This window comes from Amblyraja radiata, chromosome 7, assembly GCF_010909765.2.
Source record: "Amblyraja radiata isolate CabotCenter1 chromosome 7, sAmbRad1.1.pri, whole genome shotgun sequence".
Lineage (NCBI taxonomy): Eukaryota > Metazoa > Chordata > Chondrichthyes > Rajiformes > Rajidae > Amblyraja > Amblyraja radiata.
This window is the reverse complement of record NC_045962.1, coordinates 37,169,669-37,192,454: the sequence shown is the minus strand read 5'-3', so window position 1 is coordinate 37,192,454 and position 22,786 is coordinate 37,169,669. Positions and strand designations below refer to the sequence as shown.

The 22,786-nt window shown below is 45.2% G+C and overlaps 1 protein-coding gene across 3 annotated transcripts in view; it reads left to right on the top strand.

Moving 5' to 3' along the window:
• Nucleotides 1–22,786, top strand: part of csrnp3 (cysteine and serine rich nuclear protein 3) — a 101,591-nt gene that overhangs the window by 14,239 nt on the left and 64,566 nt on the right. For all 3 annotated transcript variants that reach the window (XM_033024193.1, XM_033024192.1, XM_033024195.1), the window contains exon 2: nt 3,358–3,439. The gene's annotated coding sequence lies outside the window, so the exon portion shown is untranslated. The remainder of the gene's footprint in view (nt 1–3,357; nt 3,440–22,786) is intronic.

The window sequence follows — 22,786 nt, the reverse complement described above, 5'->3', positions numbered from 1 at the left end:
GAACTGTGGTTGCGCTTTTAAGTACTTCTTGACAAACTGTAACCAGGCCATCCTATTTTTGTGGCTAACCAGTGGTTTGCATCTTGCAGTGTAGCCTCTGTATTTCTGTTCACTAAGTCTTCTGCGGACTTTGACAAATCCACACCTGACTCCTGAAGAGCGTTTCTGAATTGTCATACAGGTGTTGGGGGATTTTTATTTATTATAGAAAGAATTCTTCTCTCATCAGCTGTGGGGGGTCTCCCTTGGCCTGCCAGTCCCTTTGTGATTAGTAAGCTCACCAGTGCTCTCTTTCTTCTTAATGATGTTCCAAACAGTTGATTTGGGGAAGCCTAAGGTTTGGCTGATGTCTCTACAGTTTTATTCTTGTTTCTCAGTCTCATAATGGCTTCTTTGACTTTCATTGGCACAACTTTGGTCCTCATGTTGATAAACAGCAATAAAAGTTTCCAAAGGTGATGGAAAGACTGGAGGAAAGACTAGGTGCTGAGAGCTCTCTTATACCTGCATTAAGGAGGCAATTAAACACACCTGAGCAATTACAAACACCTGTGAAGCCATGTGTCCCAAACATTATGGTGCCCTGAAATGGGGGGGACTATGTATAAACCCAGCTCTAATTTCCACATGGTGAAACCAAAATGTATAAAAATGTCCTTTAATAAAATTTGACAATGTGCACTTTAACCACATGTGATTTTTTTTTTCTATTACAAATCTCAAATTGTAGATTACAGAGGCAAATACATAAATGATGGGTCTTTGTCCCAAACATTATGGAGGGCACTGTATTTCAGGCCCTTGAGTCCTGGCAACATCCTCGTAAATCTTCTCTGCACCCTTTCCAACTTGACAACATCTTTCCTATAATATGATGCCCAGAACTGAACACAATACTCTAAATGTGGCCTCATTAACGTCTTGTATAACTGCAATATGACCTCCCAACTTCTATATTCAAGATTCTGACCTTATTAACATTTTAATCAGAATTTTGCTCATTGATCATTTCCATGGCTTTCTCTTTGTAACTTTATTCTTCTACATCGTACACAATACAGCTGATCACTGTGCTATCAACACATTTGAATTCTTGGCTTTCTATCTGACAATGTTAAACTTCCGAGGCTGTGGTACATGTGTTAGTTTCAGGAAAAGTGAAACATTAGATTACTTGTTTCCCGGCTACAGATACTTCTGGCTGAGATTGTGCCAGGAATAGAGGGTATTATTACAGGGAGAGGCTGGACAGACTTGGATTGTTTACTCTGGAAAGCTAGAGGTTGAGTGGGGACCTGATAGAAGTATATAAAATTATGAGAAGCATAAAAAGGGTAGATAGACAGCGAGCTTTTTCCCAGGGTGGAAATGTCAAAGACTGGAGGGCAGAAGTTTAAGGTGAGAGGGACAAAGATTAAAGGAGATGTGCAGGACAAACTTATTTTAGAGTGTGATGGGTGCCTGGAACACACTGCCAGTGGTATGGTGGAGGCAGATACAATAGTGGTGATTAAATTAAACCCTGTGCTGGCGATTCCATTTTGAGTCAAGAGTTTAATTCTCATATGTACCCAAACGGAACAATGAAATTCTTACTTGCAGCACATTTGATAAGGTCCCACATAGGAGATTAGTGGGCAAAATTAGGGCACATGGTATTGGGGGTAGAGTGCTGACATGGATAGAAAATTGGTTGGCAGACGGGAAACAAAGAGTAGGGATTAACAGGTCCCTTTCAGAATGGCAGGCAGTGACTAGTGGGGTACCGCAAGGCTCGGTACTGGGACCACAGCTATTTACAATTTACATCAATGATTTGGATGAAGGGATTCAAAATAACATTAGCAAATTTGCAGATGACACAAAGCTGGGTGGCAGTGTGAACTGTGAGGAGGATGCTATGAGAATGCAGGGTGACTTGGACAGGTTGGGGGAGTGGGCAGATGCATAGCAGATTAAGTTTAATGTGGATAAATGTGATGTTATCCACTTTGGTAGCAAAAACAGGAAGGCAGATTACTATCTAAATGGCGTCAAGTTGGGAAAAGGGGAAGTACAACGGGATCTGGGGGTCCTTGTTCATCAGTCTATGAAAGTAAGCATGCAGGTACAGCAGGCGGTGAAGAAAGCGAATGCATGTTGACCTTTATAACACGAAGAGTCGAGTATAGGAGCAAAGAGGTCCTTCTGCAGTTGTACAGAGCCCTAGTGAGACCACACCTGGAGTATTGTGTGCAGTTTTGGTCCCCTAATTTGAGGACGGACATTCTTGCTGTTGAGGAAGTGCAGCGTAGGTTTACAAGGTTAATTCCCGGGATGGCGGGAATGTCATATGCTGAGAGAATGGAGCGGCTGGGCTTGTACACTCTGGAGTTTAGAATGATGAGAGGGGATCTCATTGAAACATATAAGTTTGTTAAGGGTTTGGACACACTAGAGGCAGGAAACATGTTCCCGATGTTGGGGGAGTCCAGAATCAGGGGCCACAGTTTAAGAATAAGGGGTAAGCCATTTAGAACGGAGACGAGGAAACACTTTTTCTCACAGTGAGTTGTGAGTCTGTGGAATTCTCTGCCTCAGGGTGGTGGAGGCCGGTTCTCTGAATACTTTCAAGAGAGAGCTAGATAGGGCTCTTAAAGATAGCGGAGTCAGGGGATATGGGGAGAAGGCAGGAACGGGGTACTGATTGGGGATGATCAGCCATTATCACATTGAATGGCGGTTCTGGCTCGAAGGGCCGAATGGCCTACTCCTGCACCTATTGTCTATTGTCTGTTATCTGTAGCAGTACAACAGGCCTGTAAACATAGTGCTCTATACATAACATAATAAAACCATCAAAAATGACGTTCAATAAGTAAACAATAAATACAAAACCCATAGCCTGATCAAATTTATATTGAGGGTGCAATGGGCTGGTGTTATGGGCTGGTATAACTCTGCAGGTCTATAGAAGGGTTCATATTCTCCCAAGATGCTGCCTGACCTGCTGTTACTCCAGCATTTTGTGTCTATCTTTGGTATAAACCAGCATCTGCAGTTCCTCTTTATTGTTATTGGACCTAGTCATTTAACTTTTTGTCTATCTGTGTCTCTGTGAATGCATCTCCTCCTGCTGATATTCTTTCCCACATGTGTCTATAATTAAAATGTGAAAGAGAACTTGTTGCTTACTTTCCAACTTTACTCCAGCACTTTGTGTCTTTCTTTGTCAAGCAGCATCTGCAGTTCCTTGTTTATATTATACATTGATGGGATGTTTTCTGCAAACCAGACCATTCCTGCACCCCTGATTTTGTACGATTTTGCTGTCTGGCGACAATTCAACTTGGAGTAATTCCCTTCTCTTCCTCTCAGATGAAATGCAGAGCTGCAAGGACAGAGCAGGAATAAGCGAAACATGTCAACGGGTGTGGGTCGGATTTCACAGCGAGCTGAGGTGACTTTGTTGTTTTGTGCTTGTAAAAAGTGAACATTGTGAAGAAACATTGGATTGAATTACCTCAATCTCTTTTGCAGCTTTAGCACCTCAGTGCGTGACAAGGCACTTTGCAAAGAGATCTACTAAAGGAGTCTAACCATGATAAGAGATCTCTGTCTAAGCTCTTTTCAGTGTTGGGATTGATCATTGGTGTTGGATGATGCACCCATGGTTTGAGTGTAATGTTTCTCGGCAGGTGTCCTTTATTTTAATTTTATTTGAGTAATGTGCAGGCAAAGTGGATCAGCACCTAAGCAACACATATACTTCTAATGCCAATATAGTATTGCTGCCAAGAACAGGTTGCATAATGTAGAACAAAGATCAGAACAGAACAGGAACAGGCCCTTCAGACCACAATGCCCATGCTAGACAATACTATTAATTAATTCCCTCTGCCTGCACGTGATCAATATCCCTCCATTCCCTGCATATGCATGTGCCTGTCTCAAAGCCTCAAACACCATTATCCTATCTGCCTCCACCACCTCTGTGTAAAAAAAAAAAAAAAGTGCCCCTAACATTTCCTTTAAACTCTTATTTTCACCTTAAACCTATTTGACATTTGACATTTGACATATTATTTGACATTTTTATTTGGGGGAAAAAAGATTCTGACTGTCTATCCTATCTATATTAATTTTTATAAACAGTTATCAGGTCTCCATTTGGTCTGTCTTTCCCCTCTCAGCTTGAACCCATGCCCTTTGGTTCCTGATTCCCCTACCCTGGGATAAAGACTGTGTGTTCACCCTATCTATTCCTTTCATGGTTTAATACACCTCTATAAGATCACCCCCCAGGCTCCTGCGCTCCAAGGAATAAAGCCCAAGCCTGCCCAACCTCTCCCTGTAGCTCAGGCCCTTGAGTCCTGGCAATATCCTCGTAAAATCATGTGCGCTCTTACCAGCTCATTAGTATTTTTCCTATGGTAGGGTGACCAAAACTGAACGCAATACTCCAACTGTGGTCTCACCAACGTCTTGTACAAGTACAACTTAAGGTCCCAAATTCTACACTCAACGCCTTAGTGATGAAGGACAATGTACTGAAAGCCTCCTTCACCACCCTATCCACCTGTGATGCCAAGTTCAGGGAACTATGTTCCCTCTATTTGTTTTTAGTGCTGGAGACAACATTTTGGTTTGGGACAGATTCAGTCTGAAGAAAAATCACAACCCGAAATGTTGTCTGTCCATTCCCTCCACAAATGCTGCCTGACCCTTTGAGTTCCTCCAGCATTTTGTATCTTGCTCCGTCACATATGAGGCTGATTTCATGCTGCTGTTACTACCCAGTGTGGCGTGGAATCACAAAATCTGGAAAAAGACAACTTTATTGTAAGAAATTGCTTCTGTGTTTGTAGTGGTGGGATGTTGACTGACTGATGTTTGGATGCATCATACACATAGGAACCCCCAGTCCTCACTTTATTCACTCGCCTTTTCCCATATTTCTTGATCTTATTTCATCCACCTGTTGAATCAAATGTTTTTAAGTCACGGAGTTTAAAATACACCGTAGCAATGGTGCAATTCCAACTCAATCACAGTCAGCCAATTCTCCAGACCTTTTGGATGTGCTGGCCAGTAATCATTTTTGCTGCCCCAACTGCTAATAAATTTCCCAGCCTAACAACTCTGCAAAGTATAATCATCAGCCTAAAGAAGAGCCCCGACCTGAAACGCCATCTGTCTATTCCTTCCACTAATACTGCCTGACCTGCAGAGTTCCTCCAGCACCTTGCCTTTTGCTCAAAATTCCAGCATCTACAGTTCCTTGTGTTTTTATTCCACAGATAATTAAACATTTGTAAGATGGTCAACCTTACAAATGTCTAAGGACGAAGGAGTTGCTACCTCACAGCGCTAGGGACCCGGGTTTTATCCTGACCTTGGGTGCTGTCTGTGTGGAGTTTGCACGTTCTCCCTGTGACCATGTGGGTTTCCTCCGGGTGCTCTGGTTTCTTCCCTATCCCAAAGACGTGCCAGTTTGTCAATTAATTGGCACTGTAAATTGCCCCCTAGTGTGTAGGGAGTGGATGTGAAAGTGGGATAAAATAGAGGCCAGTTACACTCTAAAGAGGCCATTAACCTACAAACCCATGTCTTTGGGATGTGGGAGAAAGCCAGCACCCAGAAATGCAGCTAGAGTCAGAAAGACTTCCAGCATCTGTAGTCTCTTGTGCATCTAAAATATAATCTTGTTTTCTGTTGCAAATCCCTTGCATTTAATATCAATTCTGTAGACACGAGTTCTTTGCCTCTCAGTTGCTGAAAGCAGCCCTCTTCCATCTACCGTGTCCCACTTTTATAATTGTAAATAATCTACCATCTCACTCTGCAATTAGTTTTCTTTGATCAATAAAATCCAATTCGTTTTTCTATTGTAGGATACATAATAAATTTCTGCATGGGTTGTGCTATAAAATCGTAGACTAATTTATGTTAAATTGAGTGTTCGTATTAGCTAAATATATTTGTCATTTTTAGACGATCAGATAATTTAAGATTTAGTTTGTATACAATTACATATTCAATTCTGATTCTGTAGATTAATGTCAAATTATGTTTCTTCAATTGAGTACATGATGATAAAATTACAGGAAATAATTCATTTTGTCAATCAGTACGCTTGGTAAACTGCAAAAATATTATAAAGTTATTCTATTGTTACTTAGCTGCAGACAGTAAATATCATTTTTATAAATATCTAGTCTTCCAAATAACAGCAGCTTGCAGACATGAAATAACCTTTGTGGGTCATATGTTTAAAGTCAAGTATTGTTGAGATGTTCAAAAACGTTTTCAATATTCCTTTTGTAGTTATGCACGTAGGTGAGGCCGCATTTGGAGTGTTCAGTTTTGGTCACACTGCTACAGGAAGGATGTCATTAAGCTGGAAAGAATGGAGAGAAGATTTATGACGATGTTGCCAGGAATCGAGGAGTGGTTGGGTAGGCTAGGACTTTATTTCATAGAGCGTGCAAGGCTGAGGGGTGATCTTATCGAGGGATATAAAATCATGAGGGGAATACATAAGGAGAATGTACAGTCTTTTACTCAGGGTAGGGGAATCAAGAACCAGAGGACAAGTTTATGATGAGAGGGGAAAGATTTAATAGGAACCTGAGGGATAACTTTTTCACACACAGAGGGGTGAGTATATGGAACGAGGAGGTAATTGAGTCGGGTACAATAATATTTAAATGACATTTGGACGGGTACATGGATAGGAAAGCTTTAGAGGGATATGGGTAAAGAGGACTAGCGTAGATGGGTGTCTTGTTGGCATGGACGAGTTGGGATGATTGGCCAGTGCCTCGGGGCTCTCTTCAGAAGTGGCTTACAGTTTTGGATGTAACTGTAAAAAAGAAAAAAACTCAAAATGCTTGAAAAACCCAGTAGGTCAGAAGGTGTCCATGGCTGGAGAAAGAGTTAATGTTTCAGTTTTGGGACTCTTCAAAACTGAGAGAGGGCAAATAAGTCCATGTAGGGAGAAGCAAAGATGTCTGAATGGTGGCCGATTAGGAAAAGGGGAGATGCAACGAGACCTGGGTGTCATGGTACACCAGTCATTGAAAGTAGGCATGCAGGTGCAGCAGGCAGTGAAGAAAGCGAATGGTATTCGCTTTAATTGGCACTGTAAATTGCCCCCTAGTGTGTAGGGAGTGGATGTGAAAGTGGGATAAAATAGAGGCCAGTTACACTCTAAAGAGGCCATAACCTACAAACCCATGTCTTTGGGATGTGGGAGAAAGCCAGCACCCAGAAATGCAGCTAGAATCAGAAAGACTTCCAGCATCTGTAGTCTCTTGTGCATCTAAAATATAATCTTGTTTTCTGTTGCAAATCCCTTGCATTTAATATCAATTCTGTAGACACGAGTTCTTTGCCTCTCAGTTGCTGAAAGCAGCCCTCTTCCATCTACCATGTCCCACTTTTATAATTGTAAATAATCTACCATCTCACTCTGCAATTAGTTTTCTTTGATCAATAACATCCAATTCGTTTTTCTATTGTAGGATACATAATACATTTCTGCATGGGTTGTGCTATAAAATCGTAGACTAATTTATGTTAAATTGAGTGTTCGTATTAGCTAAATATATTTGTCATTTTTAGACGATCAGATAATTTCATATTACATTTGCTACGAATGGCATTCATAGCAAAAGGATTTGAGTATAGGAGCAGGGAGGTTCTACTGCAGTTGTACAGGGTCTTGGTGAGACCTCACCTGGAGTATTGCGTACAGTTTTGGTCTCCTAATCTGAGGAAGGACATTCTTGCCACAGAGGGAGTGCAGAGAAGGTTCACCAGACTGATTCCTGGGATGTCAGGACTTTCATATGAAGAAAGGCTGGATAGACTCGGCTTGTACTCGCTAGAATTTAGAAGATTGAGGGGGGATCTTATAGAAACTTACAAAATTATTAAGGGGTTGGACAGGCTAGATGCAGGAAGATTGTTCCCGATGTTGGGGAAGTCCAGAACAAGGGGTCACAGTTTAAGGATAAATGGGGAAATCTTTTAGGACTGAGATGAGAAAAACATTTTTTACACAGAGAGTGGTGAATCTCTGGAATTCTCTGCCACAGAATGAAGTTGAGGCCAGTTCATTGGCTGTATTTAAGAGGGAGTTAGATGTGGCCCTTGTGGCAGGAGGTATCTGGCTGGATTGTGGGGGGTATGGAGAGAAAGCAGATACAGGATACTGAGTTGGATGATCAGCCATTATCATATTGAATGGTGGTGCAGGCTCGAAGGGCCGAATGGCCTACTCTTGTACCTATTTTCTATGTTTCTATGTCTGATAAGGCGAACCATCCTCTCAACAATTCGAGAGCAGTCCTGAGCTATCATCTACCTCATTGGAGACCCCCTCGATTAGGTTTAATCGGACTTTACTGGACTTTATCTTGCACAACCGTAATCGAGGTGTACAAAATCATGATTAGAACAGTGTAAGAAGGAACTACAGATGCTGGTTTACATGGAAGATAACTACAAAAGGCTGGAGTAACTCAGCGGGACAGGCAGCACCTCTGGAGAAAAAGAATAGGTGAAGTTTTGGGGTCTGAAGAAGGGAACCAATCCGAAACATTACTCCTTTACCCCTGAGATATTGCCTGACCCGCTAGATGACTCCAACATTTGTGACTATCCTCCGTGAATAGAATAGATCGGGTAGATGTACAGAGTCTCTTGATCAGAGTAGGAAAATCGAGAACCAGAGGACATAGGGTTAAGATGAGGGGGATGGCGAGGAGGAAAAATATGTAATAAGTACCTGGCAGTTAACTAACCCTGTATTGTATGCAAGATGTTAGCATCTGTCATTCCATGTGTCTAACATACATTTACTATAAACATTACTGTCTAACATACATTTACTATACTCAAAGGGATCACTCCTCTTTCAACTCCCCTGTCCACTATCTCTCCCCCCCCTCCCCCCCACCAACCACAACTTCCTTGTCACAAGTCTACTTGCCCTTGCTACACCCATCCTCTCTCATGGAGTCATAGAGTCAAACCTTGTGGAAACAAGCCCCTTGGCTCAACTTACCCATGCTGACCAACATGCCCCATCTACACTGGTCCCACCTGCCCACATTTGGCCCATATCCTTCTAAACTTGACCTATTCATGTACTGGTCCAAATGTCTCTTAAACATTCCGAAAGTACCTGCCTCAACTACCACCTCCAGCAGCTCGTTCCATACCCCACCACCCTCTGTGTTTATAAAAATAAAAAAAATAAAAAAGTGGTACGCCCAGCGGTAGAACTGCTGCCTCACTGCGGCAGAGACCCAGGTTCAATCCCTGCTAAGGGTGCTGTCTTTATGGAGCTTGTATGTTCTCCCCGTGACTGCATGGGTTTTCTCCAGGTGCTCTGGTTTCCCCCCCACATCCCAAAGACGTGCAGGTTTGTAGGTTAATTGACTTCTGTAAATTATCCTTAGTGTGAAGGATAAAGCTAGTGTACGGGTGATCGTTGTTCGGTGGGCCAAAGGGCCTGTTTGCACGCTGGATCTCCAAACTAAACTAAATAGAAGAAACAAAGAACCACAGATGCTGATTTATCGCAAATGACAGACACAAAGTGCTGGAGTAACTCAGCGCATCAGGCAGCATCTCGAGAGAAAAAGGATGGGTGACGTTTTGGGTCGGGATCCTTCTTGATACTAAATTGAAATTCTGTTGTAGGATATGGTTTAGATGTGCTGGTCTATTATGTTATTACAGATTTCCCCTGGCAGCCAACTAAAGTCGGATGTGACAGGGAGTGGAATGGGCAACGTTTCAGCCTGTGTCAACGTATTCAATGGCACAATACCTGTCAAAATACTATGGGGATAAGGTTACCAAGGGATGAGATGTGATACTGAAATTGCAAGGTTACGGAAAGGATACTTTGCTCCGGTTTTGCTGTGCGAGTTGAGATTAATATTTTAATGACTAAAATAAAGGAAGCAGATAACAGACAATTTCACCCAGTGTAGAGAGAATTTGACCTTGGCTTCTTGGGTCTGGTGCAGCTGTAAATACTCAAGGTATCTGTTAACGACTGACCAGAGGCTGCAGAATCCATCCAAAAGCAGAGTGAAATTCTTTTCTTACATACACTTCAGTACAATATTGCTATATATAAGCACATCCTCTTTAAACGTTGATTTGTCTAATTTCAACTGAGTCCTGCATTTCTCCCCCCACCCCCATCTCAAGTCATCCACAGCGTACATGTAAATGAAATTGCGTTTAGTGCAAGATAAAGTCTGATTAAAGATCGTCTGAGGGTCTCTAAGGTGGGAGGTCAGCACAGCTCTCTAGTTGGTGATAAGGTGGCTCAGTTACCTAATAGCCTTGAATCTGGCTGTATTTCAGGGCTGAACAGCGGCACAGCGGTAGAGCTGCTGCCTTAGCGCCCGAGACCCGGTTTCAATCCTGACTACGGGTGCTGTCTGTGTGGAGTTTGTACGTTCTCCCTGTGATCGCATGGGTTTTCTCTGGGTGTTTTTGGCTTCCTCCCATTGCTCCAAAGGCATACATTTTTGTAGGTTAATTGTCGTCGGTAAAATTGTAAATTGTTCCTTGTGTGTAGGATAATGCTAGTGTACGGGCATGGACTCGCTGGGCCGAAGTGCCTGTTTCCACTCTGTATCTCTAACATCTCAAGTATACATTTTCAAACATCTATACCTCTTGCTTGAAGGGAGAAGGGAGAAAATGGGAGTGACCGGGGTGAGACTGATCCCCGAATCTGGAGGGACGGGTGCAAGAGGTGGGCCGTGGGGTTTCGTTGTTGGACTGGGTTAAGTTACTGAGAACCCGTGGAGAAAGTCTGTACTCCATAATTCTAACAACGTAGGTCGAAGGGCCTGTTTCCAGGCTGTACAGCTCTACGATTTTTGTCCCTCAAAAGCTCTGCAGCAGCTTTCATGGTGTTTGGCAGAAAGCCTTTGAATCTGCCGTAGCTTTTTTTTTGCACAATTGATGGCATTGCAGTTAACATTGACACAGGCAGCAGCTGTGTGCCACAGGAAGTGCAGGAAGAAAGACAAAATGTAGCAAGCAGCCAAATAAAATTACCATATTGTTAAATTAAGCCTTCTTCCCAATATTGTCAATATTGTATGAATCACTGCATGTGGCTATCGATTCTGTACATGGCGATCTCATGGCTTCATTTTACTCTATTTAGGTTAGTTTTAGAGATACAGCACGGAAAGTGGCCCTTTGGCCTGCCACGCCCACACCAACCATCGAACACCCATTCACATTAGTTCCATGTTATCCCACCTTCATATCCACTCCCTACACATTAAGGGCAATTTACAGAGGGCCAAACAACTAATAAACCTGCACATCTTTGTGATGTGCAGGAAACCTACACAATTACAGGGAGAACATGCAAACTCCACACAGAGAGCACCTGAGGTCAAGATCGGACCTGCGCCTCTGGTACTATGAGACATTTCTGACAAATAAGATGACGTTTAAGAAACATTTAGACAAGTACTTGGATAAGATAGGTTTAGAGGGATATGGGCCAAAAGCAGGCAGGTGGGACTAGTGTAGATGGAGCATGTTGGTCGGCGGGGACAAGTTGCGCCAAAGGGCCTGATTCCATGCTGTCTGACTATGATTAACAGGCCTACAGTTCTATGGACTTACTGTCTCGCTTCTTTGATTATATGAATAACATTAGCTGCCCTCCCCTCTTTTCTGGTGTTTACATTTGTGACAGTGTCTCCGTGGCCTCTTCTCTTATCCCAAGGTCAGGATCGAACTGGAGCTGTGAGGCAGCACCTCCACCACTAAACCGCTGTGCCGCCCATGTACCGTTCTAAATGTTCTACTGTTTCCAGTCTGAAGAAGGGTCCTGACCTGAAATGTCATTCATCCTTTTTCTCCAGAGATGCTACCAGACCTGTGTGGGGGGGGGGGGGGGGGGGGGGGGGGGGGGGGGGTGGGGGGGGGGGGGGGGGGGGGGGGGGGGGGGGGGGGGGGGGGGGGGTGGGGGGTGGGGGGGGGACAGACAAAACTGGAGGTGAGAAAAGATTCAAGGTTAACCTATGTGTCTGGAGGATGCAGGGTGGACTGTCTTTTTATGGGCTTGAAATGTGCCTGGAAGTGGCGGGGTGGTGAGCAGTAACTGCTTTTGAATATATGCTTGTCCTCTTAAAACATCACTGAATTCTGCTTCATCCAGCTAGCTCAGGAAATCCGGCTATATTAAGTGTTGAATTGGAATAAAGTTAAAGAGATGCTGTCAAGAGTAAAGTCTCAAGTGTGTTTAATTGATGTCTGTACCACCAGTGGAACGGTGAAATTCATACTTGCAGGTTGACAGCTCATAAATGCAATTACGCACAGATAATATATAATAAACATGAATTCAATAAGCAAATAAACACAATACTAATGCAAAACCCCCCCAAAGTCCACAGTGCAACCAAATACACAGTCTGAAGAAGATCACAGTTGCTGAGGTTAGTATTGTACAGTGTTCAAGAGCCTGATGGTTGCTGGGAAGAAGCGGTTCTTGAACCTGGAGGTCAGGGTTTTCAGGCTCCTGTACCTTCTTCCCGATGGTAGCAGCGAGATGAGAGCGTGACTAGGGTGGTGTCGATCTTGGATCTCTTTGATGGTGGGGAGGTTAGTACCCGTGATGGTCTGGGCAGTGTCCACCACTCACTGTAATCTCCTTTGTTCCTGGGTGTTTGAGTTGCTGAATTTGGCCGTGATGCAACCAGTTGTATTGTCACCTCTCCCGTCCCTGCAGACTGCCCACTCCCACAGGCACCTCAGCCTGCCTTTCCTGAAGATGGAACAGCATTGAGGCAATGAGTGTATTTCTCTGGGACCCCACAGTAAGGGATAAAACATCTGCTATCAATATCTGTAATTATCTTGTCTCCGAATATGAATGCAGGTAAAATCAAGGCTGGAAATTATACAAAACGGAAATGCATTCTCCATGTTTGATTAAGAATTGTTTTAATAATATGTAATAGGTGACTCAAGTAAATTCACACTTATGTAAGCAATTCTTTAAACCCACTGCTTTATTCCGAGTTGCGCTTCTTGATAGCAGTGCGTTACTGCCGTGGCATGCGGCCGTTTCCACAAGCCAGTTGGCTGTTCTCGTGAATGCTCCCCCCATGGTCTCCCAACCGTGGTCTCCCCATTGCGGTCTCTCCACATTCACCATGTTGAATAGTAAATTTACTCATACGCAGGAGCACTTCTGTTTCCGACTTACACAAGGGTCCATGGGGTGTAATTCACATAAGCAGGAGAGCACCTGTATATAAAAGTGAATATTTGGAGTAATTTAATTGACATGGCAATTTCAATCATTTGTAAGGGTTTTTTTTAATCAATGCAAATCTTTATGTGATCTTTGTGCTTGAATAGCATAAAGTCACAATTTTGATGGAGCTATATTTAAATGATTCTGCGTGAGGCTAACTCGGATATTCAACTTGCAATAAAACTAATCAGACACACAGTGCTGGAATAATTCAGCGGGTCGGACAGCATCTCTGGAGTACATGGATTGGTGACATTTTTGTCGGGATTCTTCTTCAGACTGATTCCCCTTATCTGACACCCTTTTGTTTCCCCTTTGCCTTTGTCATTTACTCCACTCATTTGCCAATGACCCCCCCTCACATGTATTCACCTATCACTTGCCAGGCATTGTCCCGCCCCCACCTCTCTTGTCCAGCTTTCTCCCCCCCCCCCCCCCACTCCATCAGTCTGAAAAAAGTTCCTGACCCAAAACACCATCTGTCCAATCCCTCCACAGATGCTGCCTGATCCGCTGAATTCCTCCAGCACTTGTGTCTTTAAACAATATTTAAACCAGCATCTGCAGTTCCTTTCGACCACATAAATCTATTAAACCTCTGTTATTCCTGCAGTCCATCTGTTTTTTTCTTTTTTTTTTTCTTTCTTTTTGTTCCTTTGTCATGTTTTAGTTAATTTTGTTTTATTAAGTTGTGTATGTGTGTGGGTGGGGTGGGAGAAACATGTCTGGTCTCTTCCTTCGGGGGATGCGACTTTTTTAATGTCGTATTCACCGTCTCCGTCTGCGCCGAGGCCTAATGGCGGAGCTGGCGGCCTCGGAGCTGTGGCGGTGGCAGCGGTAGCGGAAACCTGACTCGGCCTCGGAGCTGTGTCGGCAGCAGCAGCGGCAGCGGAGACCTGACTTGGCCCCGGAGCTGTAGTGGCAGCGGCGGCGGCGGCGGCAGCAGCAGCGGAGACCCGACTCAGCCTCTGAGCTGTGGCGGCGGCGGCTGTGGAGACCCGACTCGGCCCCGGAGCTGTGGCGGAGGCAGCGGCAGCGGAGACCCGACTCGGCGCCGGAGGTGTGGCGGAGGCAGCGGCAGCGGAGACCCGACTCAGCCTCTGAGCTGTGGCGGCGGCGGCTGTGGAGACCCGACTCGGCGCCGGAGCTGTGGCGGAGGCAGCGGCAGCGGAGACCCGACTCGGCCTCAGAGCTGTGGCGGCGGAAGCAGCGGAGACCCGACTCAGCTCCGGAACCGTGGCGGCGGCAGCGGAGACCCGACTCGGCGCCGGAGCTGTGACGGAGGCAGCGACAGCGGAGACCCGACTCGGCCTCAGAGCTGTGGCGGCGGCGGCAGCGGCAACGGAGACCCGACTCGGCCCCGGAACTGTGGCGGCGGCAGCGGAGACCCGACTCGGCCCCGGAACCGTGGCGGCGGCAGCGGAGACCTGAATCGGCCTCGGAGCTGTGGCGGCGACAGCGACCACCCGTGGAGTTTGAACCGGCCCGTTCGCGGAGCACGGTTGAGCCGCGGGATTTACCATCTTCTGGAGCCTGGATCGCCTCGGCGCAGATGGAGAACAAAGAGGGAAGAGACTTTAAGATTTTGCCTTCCATCACAGTGAGGAGGTGTTTGGTGAACTCACTGTGGTGGATGTTAAATTTGTGTTGATTGTGTGTTTTTGTCATTTTTTATTATATGTATGACTGCAGGGAAACGAAATCTCGTTCAGACCGAAAGGTCTGAATGACAATAAAGGAATCTAATCTAATCTAATCTTATTCCTGAGGCTATTTGGAGGTCCCTAAACCTAGTAATGGTTATTGTGGCCAGAGGAGTGCATGGATTATGTGGGGATGGCTGCATCTTCCTGCAGGCTAAATCATTCCATGGATGTGTATGATGTTGGTTTGCCAGAAGCAGGTGCCGACTGCAGAAATCTTCCTGGGAAGGAAGGTCTGAAAATGAGAGCATTAGAAGGAGAGGCATCTCCCTCTGCTGTCATTCATCACCTAGCAACCAGTTGCTGAGAAACGTGAACAAAGCTGGCAATAGGCTGCCTGTCCGCGGGCTCTGCCAATGAAAGGTCCTCATTTGGACGTGAAGTCGAAGAGGGAGAGATGGTATCGGTCTCATGAACAAGGGTAAGAAACCTAAGCGGCCTTTATTTTATCAAGAAAAATCGTCGTGACCTATTTAAAATAGAAATATGATCGAACCATGTTATCTGAATTGCCTCTTTCAAACGCTCTCTTTATCTTCTTGGGTGTTGCTGTCAATAAGAGACACAGAATTCTCCTCCAGAATTTGTTGAGTCATAGAACGGTACAGCACAGGAAGGGGCACTTTGGCCCACAGTGTCTGTGCCGAACATGATGCCAAGTTAAACTAATCTCTGCCTGCACGTGATCCATATACCTCCATTCTCTGCAAATCCATGGGCCAATCTAAAAGCCTCTTAAATGCCACCATTGTATCTGCCTCCAGACACCCCACCCCTTTAAACTTTGCCCCTCTCACCTGCTTTGACCTCTAGTCTTTGGCATTTCCACCCTGGGGAAAAAGGTTCTACCCTATCGAACTCCTTCATAATTTTATATACTTCTATCACGTCTCCCCTCAACCTCCGGTGATTCCGAAAAAACAATCTAAGTCTGTCTATCCTCTCCCTGGAGCTAATACTCCCTATTCCAGGTAGCATTCTAGTAAACCACCTCTGCACCCTCTCCAATCTATGTATGTGATTTCAAGAAGACATTTCATAGTCCCTTTAAACCAGAAAGATTCACAGGCACGAGTGCAAATGAGATCAAAGGCAATGTAGGGATGGTCAGTCACACAGTACGGAAACTGGCCCTTCAGCCCAATTTGCCCAACACGACCAACATGTACCATTTGCCTGCATTTTGCCCATATCCCTCTAAACCATTTCCTAATCTTTCACCTCTCCAAATCTATCTATCTATATACTTTTAAAACTCTGTGTGTGGGTGTGTGTCATTTTGCATTTGAAACATATCTCCTCGAAAACCAGACTTAAAAACGTGGAGATTTTTACATATTTTGGTAGGGATTTAACTTATGATTTCAGAAATCCACTCCCCTCTAAATTTGGTCAATATTTCCCCAGATTGTGAATATAATTGTTCACAAAACTCACTTTAAGGAAAATAATCACCGCTTGCCAGCTGCTGATGTCACAATGCCCACATGCCCACAATGCCCACATGCAGCTGCTGTCAATGCGCATGCGCAGTTTTCCACGAGGTACGTTACTCCATGCCCCCCCCCCCCCCCGTTCTTCAAAAGACACAGAAAGAATGAGAATGTTCTGCAGCAAAGATCCTACAGTTCAGCTCCGCTATAGGATCTTTATTCAGGAGATCCGGAGGTGAGCTTCGTTCACGCACTGAAGGAGGTTCTCCTCACTGTCTGAGCAGCTTGTGAAGCCCCGCCACTCCCATCCCCTGCCCGCTTATTCCAGCTGTGTGTTTCTAAAGAATCTGAAGCCGCTTCTGACCCTATCCGCCTTTCGCAGCCCACTCACTCGCCCGGCTCCACCCCCCCCCCCCCCAACAACTCCTCCCATTTCCTCCCTCCCTCTCTCCCCTCTCCTCTCTCCTCTCTACCCGTCACAGGGGACCACCTCCTCTCCGGGGAGGCCCGATCATCTGTTCCCCCCCCCCCCTCCGACTGGCTCTGTCATGCTGGTGGGTGCGCTTACCTTTGCGGAAGTCACGATCAGCTGGTCCCCCCGCTGCTTTTCACCGTCCTCAGATCGCTCCGTGCCTTGCTCAGGCTACCGCCCTGCCCCCCTCCTCTCTCTCTCTCTCTCCCCCTCCCCCTCTCCCCCAACCCCCCTCTCCCCCAACCCCCTGCCCTCCCCCACCATCCCATACCCTAAACCACCTTCCCCCTCTCCCCCTCTCTCCCAACCCCCTGCCCTCCCCCACCATCCCATACCCTAAACCCTCTTCCTCCACCCATCCTCTACCCCCTCCCCTACCCCCTTCGCTCCACCGCCTCCCCTATTCCCTTCCCTCCACCTCCCCCCTCCCTTCCCCCCACCTCTCCCCCTTCCCTCCCCCCCTCTCAGCTCCTTTTCCCCCCACTCTCTTCTCCCCTCTCTCTCCTCCCATCTCTCACTCCACTCCTTCCCCACCCTCCCCCCTCACCAACCCTCCCTCTCCTCCTCCCCTCCACCCTTTTGCCCTTCTGTCTCTGCCTCTCTCTCTGCCCTCACTCTCTACCCCCCCCCCCCTCTCTAGACGCGCCTGCGAGTTGGGGGCTATGAGTCAGTGGATAGGGCGGTTATGGGGTAAAAGGTGAAAATTAATAATATTAATATAATATCAAGGGGGGTACTTAGTTTGTGTGTGGGGGCGGTTAGTGTGTGTGACGCCGCATGCCGCCCCCCGCAAACGCGCGTTGGGGGAACAGACCCAACGGGTCTGCACTTGGTCTAGTATTGTTATAAAACTCTGATCTTGGATATTTACTTGTGGGGATGCTTGCTTGAACTTTTTATTTGATTCATATCTCCTCGAAAACCCGACGCGGTAATGGTGACATTTTTACATATTCCGGTAGAGATTTACCTCATGATATCAAAAATCTCCTCATCTGTAAATTTGATTCATTATTTCCTGAGTTTTTTACTAAAATTGTTCACCAATCTGACATCTTTTTAAAATCTAACTGCTGAAGCGAGCTGATGGCAAGCTGCGCAGAATTTTCAACCAGCAGCCACGAGCTGCGAGTTACGTGGTCAAGCCGCCCTCCCTCTCCACCCCCCCCCCCTCTAGCCGCGCCTGCGCTGTTGGGGGTTATGCGTGAGTGGATAGGGCGGGGATGGGGTAAAAGGAGCGAATGAATAATGTTAATATAATATCAAGGGGGGGTTAGTGCGTGTGTGTGGGGGGGTGGTTAGTGTGTGTGTGTTTTGTTTTAACTTGGCTATGGATCAAATAGCCACAATTGAGTGAGAGATGCACATTTAAACTCATACAACATGGAAACTGGTCCGGCCCATTTTGTCAATGCCAACCAAGCTGCCATGCCAAGCAAGTGACATTTGCCTGCATTTGCCTAAAGCCCTCTAAACCTTTCCTATCTATATATCTGTCCAAATGTTTTTTAAAAGAAGTAATTGCCTTTTTTCCCCAAAAATAAACTTTATTCTGAATAAATTGCATCTGCTTCTATAGCTTTCTCTGGCAGCTCGTTCCAGACGCAGACTCTTAGGGTCCATCTCCCCTCTCACCTTAAGCCTGTGCCCTCTAGTTTTAGAGTCCTCTACCCTGGAGAGAGAGACAGTGAGTATTGACTTTATCCATTTCTCTCGATCATGTATGGATCATTTTCTATGTGTTCAATGAAGATGGGGCTCATCTATGCCTTCATACCCCACCAATTGTTCAAAGTTATTGTTGGCAGTAAGACCAGACACATGTATTTACATGCCATTCCTTTCTCCATCACTTTAATGTAGGCATCAAACTGTTTATTTAAATAGATTAAATCATTGGCTAAATAGTGAAGGAAGATTTTTGAGCGCATTTGTTTGTTTGCATTAGCGACAGCTAATTTCTAGGCTAGAAGCTTATGTTTCATGGCCATCTATCCAGATGGTGCTTCACACAATTAGAAACATACCCTTCATGGACATTACTACTGATGGTATGAACGATTATGACATATGGGTAACTTTATGTTCTTTTATGTCATAGTAAAAGCTTCATTTGCTGCAAAGCAAATCATTTACTATAACAACATTTAAAAGACATTGGACATTTAGAGGAATATGAACCAAATGCAAGTAAATGGGTGAGTTGGGTTGAAGGGTTTGTTTTTGTGCTGAATGAGTCAATAACTTTGTGTGTGTGTGTGTGTGTGTGTGTGTGTGTGTGTGTGTGTGTGTGTGTGTGTTATAGTACATATATAAAGTACATATAAAATCTTAGTATGTCAATTATAAAAGCATCATTAATTATATATATTTTAAAAAAACCCACAATACATGAATTAAAATCCAGAATAAAAAGAATTATCAATGTCTTACAACGAGACAACGAACCAGTGTATCCACAACTGCGATTCGTAGCGTGTAGTGCTAAACCTTATGTTTGACAAGGCCACGATAATAACATTTTTAGAGTCATTTATCCTGCAGATGAGTTTATACATATGATTTCTTAGGATAGCTTCTAAAGTACTGACACACGCACACGCACGCACGCACGATGAAATGGCAGATGGAGTTTAATCCAAGCAAGTGTGAGGTCAAATGTAAGGGTAAAATACGATCAATGGCATGTCCCTTAACAGTACTGATGCACAGAGGGATCTTGGGGTCCAAGTCCATCACTCCTGAAAGCGGCAATGCAGTATTAGTAGCACAGTACCTCAGGCCCTTAATTTCTGGCAACATTCTCGTAAATCTTCCTTGCATCTCTCTCCAGCCGAATGGCATCTTTATACATCGGGTATGATCAACTTGAGGGTAGTTTAGTTTAGAGATACAGCATGGAAACAGGCCCTTTGGCCCGAGTCCTCGCCAACCAGCCTTCACCTGTACACTAGTTCTATCGGAAAATTGCTCCCGATGTTGGGGAAGTCCAGGACAAGGGGTCACAGCTTAAGGATAAGGGGGAAATCCTTTAAAACCGAGATGAGAAGAACTTTTTTCACACAGAGAGTGGTGAATCTCTGGAACTCTCTGCCACAGAGGGTAGTCGAGGCCAGTTCATTGGCTATATTTAAGAGGGAGTTAGATGTGGCCCTTGTGGCTAAGGGGATCAGGGGGTATGGAGAGAAGGCAGGTACGGGATACTGAGTTGGATGATCAGCCATGATCATATTGAATGGCGGTGCAGGCTCGAAGGGCCGAATGGCCTACTCCTGCACCTAATTTCTATGTTTCTATGTTTCTATCCTGCAAACTAGGGGCAATTTACAAGAAGCCAATTAACCGGCAAACCTGTCTGTCTTTGGAATGTGGGAGGAAGCCGGAGAAAACCCACACGGTCACAGGGAAAATGTGCAAACTTCGTACAGACAGCACCCGTAGTCAGGATTAAATTTAGTCACTGGCACTGTAAAACAGCATCTCTAGCGCTGCGCCACCGTGCCGCCACTGTAGTTTCACTAAATTCATCCATCTTTCGAGTGCAAGGTAAACATGAAAGCATTTAATTAAAAAATACAACTATCTTTTTAAGAACATGTGTCTGGCGTGGTGTCACGTTGGGATTTTTTTAAATGAAGGCGATTGAACTGTTGTATGTGATGGAGGTGGGACCAGTGCTTGTTCTGATGGAAGGAGAAGGGAGGAAATGTGTTAAATGAAATGGACCAGGTAGGTCACTGAGACCCAGAGAGGTCATGTCAGTGGCAGTGGTGGGCCTCCAGTTTCTCAAAGGCATCGCTGAGAGATTGAAAAAGAACAAAAGGGTCTCTACCCATAAAGGAGGCCATAAAGAGGGAAATGTTATCAGATATGCATCTTAAGATATATATGTTTACTTGCCATGGTGAATACTTTCAGTCATAGAGCTATACATCACAGGAACAGGCCCTTTGGCCCACCCTGTTCATGCTGACCAAGTCGGCATATTGGTCTGGTCCAATTTTCCCAGCATTTAGCCCATAGCCCTCTAAACTCTTCCTATCCATATCTCTGTCCAAACGTCCCAATTGTATCCCTTTGCATTCATATTTTGCATGATCTGAAGATTTTTGAAATGAAAAAAAACACAAAGTGCTGGAGTAACTCAGTGGGTCAGGCAGCATCTCTGGAGAACATGTTAGGCAACGTTTCGTGACGGAACCCTTCTTACCAGACCCGAAATGTCACCTCTCCACGTTCTCCGACGATGCTGCCTGACCTGTTGAGTTATTCCAGCCCTTTGTGTCTTTTTTAAAATGTAAACCAGCATCTGCAGTTCCTTGTTTATTAATGTGAAATGAAGCTGGTCATATAGTCTGTAGGAGCGATGGGAATGAATGCTGCTTTTGTTTATTCATTTCCATTCGTGTTTCTGAGTCATGACCACCTGCATCTCATAACTAAAAAGATAAAACAGAACACATGAGTCACACTAAGAGACATATTTGTGTATGACAGTACCCTTGTGAAAGCAGCTTCAGCTATTCACTGCTCCCACCCATTGATCACAAGCAGTTAGGGTTGCTGTGAAATATTATTTATCCTCAACCTGTTTTTTAATGCTGCCATATGATTCTAGTATTGTATCTGTCAGTCGACAGCATTGAATCTCACACAATTCCTGAACAGTGCCTTAGTGTTTCTGTATCCTAGTTAAAAGATATTTAATGGTAAAAAATATATTTAATGTATTTTTAATGAGATATGGTGATATCATCTGATTTAAAAAAAATATACCATGGTGCAGCAGTAGTTATGGGCCTGTCCCACTTAGGAGATTTTTTAGGCAACTACAGGCGACTGCCGAAAAATTTTCAACATGTTGAAAACATTTTGCCGACAATTTGGGTTGTCGTAGGTGCTGCCTAATGCCCCTGTCCCACTTAGGAAACCTGAACGGAAACCTCTGGAGACTTTGCGCCCCACCCAAGGTTTCCGTGCGGTTCCCGGAGGTTTTTGTCAGTCTCCCTACCTGCTTCCACTACCTGCAACCTCCGGCAATCACCTGCAACCTCCGGGAACCGCACGGAAACCTTGGATGGGGCGCAAAGTCTCCAGAGGTTTCCGTTCAGGTTTCCTAAGTGGGACAGGGGCTTTAGGTTGTCACCAGGTTAACGTAGGTTGTCGCCAGGTGACGCAGGTTGTCGCCAGCTGACTTCGGTGGATTCCATTGTCCTAGTCGCTGGCAGTCGCCTAAAAAATCGTCTAAGTGGGACAGGCCTATTACAGCCTTTCAGCACCAGAGACCCCGGTTCAATCCTGACTATGGGTGCTGTCTGTATGGAGTTTGCACATTCTCCCTGTGCTCCTGATTCCTCCCACCCACCAAAGAAGTACAGGTTTGTAGGTTAATTGGCTTCAATAGAAAATTGTAAAATGTCCCTAGTATGTAGGGTAGTGCTAGTGTATGGGGTGATCACTGGTTGGCGTGAACTCTGTGGGCCGAATGGCCCCTTTCCATGCTGCATCTCTAAAGTAAAATCTAAAGTAGTAACGTCTAAAAGTGCTGGTGTAACTCAGCGGGTCAGGCAGCGTCTCTGGAGAACGTGGATAGGTGACGTTTCAGGTCAGGATCCTTCTTCAGATGACGCTAGGTGGATATAGGTGAGGGGGGATTTGATAGGCAGATGGTTGGATAAAGGCGATAGATGGTGCAACAAAGTGTGAGATACGGATAGAAGATGCACAAATTGTGAAGCCAGAGGAAGGAATATATTTGGAAAGTGGGGAGGGGAGAAATGGGCATGAATTCAGGCAGGGCACAGGGAAGAGTGGTGGGGGGGGGAGGGGGGTGAAGGGAAGGTTTGTTTGCGGGGAGACCTGATAAAACTATGTA